Source organism: Trachypithecus francoisi, unplaced genomic scaffold (assembly GCF_009764315.1).
Source record: "Trachypithecus francoisi isolate TF-2019V2 unplaced genomic scaffold, Tfra_2.0 Lachesis_group2, whole genome shotgun sequence".
Taxonomy (NCBI): domain Eukaryota; kingdom Metazoa; phylum Chordata; class Mammalia; order Primates; family Cercopithecidae; genus Trachypithecus; species Trachypithecus francoisi.
The window spans coordinates 171,477,693-171,483,316 of NW_022681465.1; positions in this window are offsets into that span (position 1 = coordinate 171,477,693).

The following is a 5,624-nucleotide window of genomic DNA, read 5'->3' on the forward strand; positions in this document are numbered from 1 at the left end:
AGGGACAGATAAATAGTAACTGCATCTGTGTAAAGAAAACATCATAATTACTGTAATCCCAGCACTTTGGGAGGCTGAGGTGGGCAGATCACTTGAGGCTACAAGTTTGAGACCAGCCTGGCCAACATGGTGAAACCCCATCTCTACTAAAAATACAGAAAGTAGTTGGGTGTGGTGGCACATGCCTGTAGTTCCAGCTACTCAGGATGAGGAGGTGGGAGAATTGTTTGAACCTGGGAGGTGGGGGTTGCAGTGAGCCAAGAACGCACCAGTCTGAGTGACAGAACAAGACTTTTTCAAAAAAAACAAAAACAAAAAAAAAAAAAAGGAAGAAAGAAAAAAAAACCACCATAATTCATGAATGATACTCTATAAAATAGCGGTAGTAAATTTACCGCTATTCAATTTGAGACATGTGGATGGAAATCTCAACAACTTGGAGAGTTTTTTCAATTACACACAGCAGACTCAGATTCTTCCAGGCACTAGTTTTCATAGCCCTCCAAGAATCTTTACCAGAAGGGCTACATTGCTGCTAATGGGATGGTGTCCTATCTTTCAGCTAAGTTAGAGTTAAAAACTGTCAGAGGGAAGAAAAGTCGGAATCACAATCAAACACTATTTTCTCCATCTCTAAAAAATGGAATGAAGCATATTAGCTATTTTAGAGGAATGTTCCAAAAATGAATGGTCACTGAAAATGTTATTAAACCTTCTATAATTTTCAGAGAATTTTTATTATTATTATAATTATTATATTATTATTATTATTATAAAGATTACATATTTATAATTGTGTCATAATTCCTAATTCAGTTTTGAGAATTTTGATTAGAATAATGACAACTTTTAATGAAATGGATCAGAATACCATTACTCAGTCTTCTGTACATTGATCTAGGCAAAGAATTTATGACTAAGACTTCAAAAGCACAAGCAACAAAAAACGAATATAGATGAATGAGAGTTAATTAAACTAAAAAGCTTCTGCATAGCAAAAGACATTACCAACAGAGGGACAGACAATCTACAGATGGGGAAAAATATTTGTACCCTGTGGTTCGAGAGGGGACTGATATCTAGGGTTTACAAGGATCTCAAACAATTCAACAACAGCAACAAAAGTAGATAACCATTATAAAGTGGACAAATAATATTAACAGACTTTCTTTGAAAAACGACATACAACTGGCCAATAAGCATAGGAAAACAATGCTCAACATCACTAGTCATCAAAGAAGTGCAAATTAAAACCACAATTAGGTATCATTTTACACCATTATGGAAAAGACAAAAACACAAAAATCAAAAAACAGATGTTGGCAAGGGTACAGAGAAAAGGAAATGCTTATACATCATTGATGGGAATGTAAATTAATAAAGCCTCTATGATAAACAGTTTGAAGATTTGTCAAAGAACTAAATATAGAGCTACCATTCAATCCAGCAATCTCACCACTGGGTATCTACCCAAAGGAAAAGAAATCACTTTATTAAAAATGTAGCTGCACTCTGTTTACTGCAGCACTATTCACAATAGCAAAGATATGGAATCAACCCAAGTGTCTATAAAAGCATCATTGGATTAAAAATGTGTAATAAGATAGATGACAGATAGATACATAGATAGATACATGTGGTGTGTATGGTGGTAAGTGAAATAATTTAGAAACAGAAAGTCAAGTGTTGCATGTTCTCACTTATAAGTGGGAGCTAAATAATGTGTACACTTGGCCTAGAATGTGGGATAATAGACATTGAAGACCGAGAAGGGTGGATGGTAGGACAGGGATGATAAATTACTTACTGGGTACAATGTACATTATTTGAATGATGGATACATTAATAGCCCAGCCTTAACCACTATGCAATATAGCCATGTAACAAAATTGCACTTGTAATCCTTAAATTTATGCCAAAAATCTTCTGTAGTTATTTCAGATCAAATTTCAGGCCTTAAGAAGATCTCTGCCTAAATGATTTCTACTTTTAAATTTTCTAAAGAAAATCAAGTTAATTATATAAAAATCTGAAAAGTTGGACATTGATCCATGGTTTCTATAATGAATATATAAAACTGAAAAATAATCTATTGAGTGATGTGGCTTCAATGGTTTTAGAGTCTGAAAAGTTTTATTTATATAAAAAGTTATATTTGTATAAAAACATTCTTACCTAGAGAGTAAAAAGCTTAATTTGTTGTAATCAACAACTTGAAAATTATTGTCTGAATGATAGAGTAATTTCACAGTCTTAACTATGATTTTTTCTAAATGATAGGAAGAATAATCTCCAGGAGCATCCAGAGTCTCTTGGACCAGTGACACACAAACTCCAGGAGATTCTTGAACAAATGGCACATAAATTATTTGTTAACAACAACAACAAAAAAAAAGTAAAGAAAAAAGAAAAAGAAAAGAAAGTCAATATGTTGTCTGGTAAATACAGCTAAAATTCTGTTATTCCAAAAACATATGTTTCACACTATTAAAAATATTTATGTCCTCAGAATTCACCTGCCAAAATCATGATAATTCACTGATAGAATTTATTTTTCAAAATTTGTTTCTCAGAATACATGTAGGTCTAATTCCCTTGCATTTAAAATGGAAAAGCAATTCCTCCATAGAAATGGCAACTTAAAAGACAAGTAAAAGATATAAAAGACATAGCTTTATAAAAATTCCTTTATATCTGGTAAGAATTTATCTTGAATATTCATATATTTCTACATCAAACAGCCGAGTCTCTGATTTTTAGTGTGATTCACTTTACAAAACAAAGACATAAAAAGTTCTTATTTGCTACAACTCTAATAAAAAATGTGCCACACGTATTCAGATCATTAATCTGCATTCCATTTCTAAAAATAAGAGAAGAAAACTTAACCTGTCATGACAGAGAAATTTTACTTACACTTTATGATAGTAAAACTTTAGAAATCTAAACAAGGATACTCAATACTTATGAATATGGGAACATTAAAATTTTCTGAGTATTAGATAGAGTCAGAAGCTATTTGAGAGGTTTTGGTAATGTGAGTGACCATGGCAAATATGGTATAAGTTAAATCTATTTTAGCCTTCCATGTAGACACGAAACAGCTTATGACTGCACCATAACTCAGTATGCATAACAGTCTATTGCATAGCTTTGGCTGCCAGATTTTCATTTCCTACTGTCTAGACAGCCAGTCTAAATACTACACTCTAAAACCTCCCTGGAGCATAATTCCCCCAAAGACTGCTTAAAGCTCCTAGGAGTGGGAACTACTCTAGACACTCCCATTTTATTGCTTTCCTATGGTACAGTTGATGTCCAGAAAAATAGAATACAGACTTCCTTAGAAGGGGAAAAAAACACTCAGTCATTCTTTAACTTGTCAAATCAATAAGACCTTAACAACCAATCACCCACTCTCAGTCCACAATCCTCCTGGTGGCTTTTAAGCTGTGTTCAGCAGTCAGGCTGAGCAGTTTTTAGAAGAGAAAAACTATTTTCATGAAATAGACAATATGTAAAATGTTTCCTGAGAGAAAAACAAACCCCAGGAGTTAAAATGAATGCTCTCTTTAGATAATTATAACACTCAATTTATTGATATTTCTAAACAGATGTCTTGTAAAAATAGAGAGAATAAAATAAAATAACTTTATGTCTAACATCATGGGGGGTGAAACATAATCACTTTAAAAACCAACCAAGAAAAAAGGGGTTAAATCTGAGAATAACTGTAAGACTCGAAGAAAGTCAGCCAAATTCAAGCAGGATATCCATAGGAGTGCTTAAAATAAGAAGATAATTTAGCAGTCAGGGACGGAAATTAATCTAAGATCAAAAGTCAGTAAAAGACAATGAGGCAGCAAGATGGCGAGGAATACAGGCCATGGATACTGTCAAGAAACATTCAGAGAAGAGCAGAAAGATACTAAAATGTTTGAGTACTAGTGTGACACAGAAAAACTTTATTAAAGAATATATAGAAATTATTATTTTGTATTGGCCTCCTGATAGGGTTTGGCTCTGTGTCCCCACCCAAGTCTCATCTCGAATTGTAATCCCCACGTGTGGGGGGAGGGACTTGGTGGGAGGTGAATGGATAATGGGGTACTTCCCCCGTGCTGTTCTTCTGATAATGAGTGAATTCTCACAAGATCTGACGGTTTAAAAGTGGAGCACTTCTTTCTTTGCTCTCTCTCTCCTGCCACAATGTGAAGAAGGTCCTTGCTTCCCCTTTTTCTTCCACCGTGATTCTAAGTTTCTTCAGAAATAACCCGGTCTCAGATATTTCTTTATAGCAGTGTGAAAACAGACTAAGGCACCTCCCTACAAAACTGTGATGTTCTTGCATTGAACAATTTTTCAAAAACTTGTTATAAACTGCAGTTTCTGGAGCATAACAATATATTCGGAAAAGCAAGTTTATAGAAGATATGGAATGGGGCCAAGAATGGTGGCTCATGCCTGTAATCCCAGCACTTTGGGAGGCCGAGGCGATTGGATCACTTGAGGTCAGGAGTTCAACATTAGCCTGACCCACATGGTGAAACCCCATCTCTACAAAATACAAAAAATTACCCAGGCATGGTGGCACATGCCTTTAATGCCAGCTACCTGGGAGGCTGAGGCAGGAGAATCGCTTGAACCCAGGAAGTGGAGGTTGTAGTGAGCCTAGATTGTGTCACTGCACTCCAGCTTGAGCAACAAGAGCAAAACTCCGTCTCAGAAAAAAATAAGTTATGGAATGGAAGGAGAAAAGAATGGCAGACATACGCACCAAAGTAGTTCTTGAGTAATGCCTGACTCCTCTTAGTTGTTAATGTCTAGACCTTACAAATAAACCTTAGGCTGCAGCTGAAGAGAGAAGAAGGTATGTAGAAGTTTGTAGCAAAAGAGAAACAGGATCAGCAACTTACAGCTGGCAGATTGTGACATAAGTTTTTCCATAGAAGGATCTCAGGCAAGTAATGACTAAATATCATATCGAAAGGAACGGAAAATCTAAACATTCAATTATGAATGTCACATTCTTAAATGTGTCTTCTTATTTACATTAGATTAATATGTTCTATTATTTTCCTACATTTTTCTTCATTTATGCTTTAAACATAGGATGGCTTTTTTTTTTCTATAAAGAGCTAGAGAGTAAATATTCTGGGCTTTCAGATAGCATATAATTTATCTTACATATTTTTTTTTCAGGTGTGTGCATATGTAATGCTTTAAAAATGTGAAAATAACTCTTATCTAGAGGGCTGAAAAGAAACATGCCACAGGCCAGTTTGCCAACCCCTGTTTCAGAATAAATTGCTTTTTGACATCATTGAGATCTCATCAATTGCTGTTGACCATAAGTATATCAAAGGCAAACACACAATCACACAATAATTGGGTTTGTAAGTATTCAGTTTGCTTCCTTCTCTCATTTCACCCACATGCATATGATGTGAATATTCAAAATCTTATGCATCTATTAAGCTGGCGAAGAGTAAGGATTGACATGCTGATGTGTCAGTGGTTTTCTTGAGTTCTGGGCTTGATTTGTACATATTTGTAAGTTAATGGAAAGCAAAACTATTTAGCTAAGCTTGGAAATGCAATTATGTTGTATTTGCAGGCATATT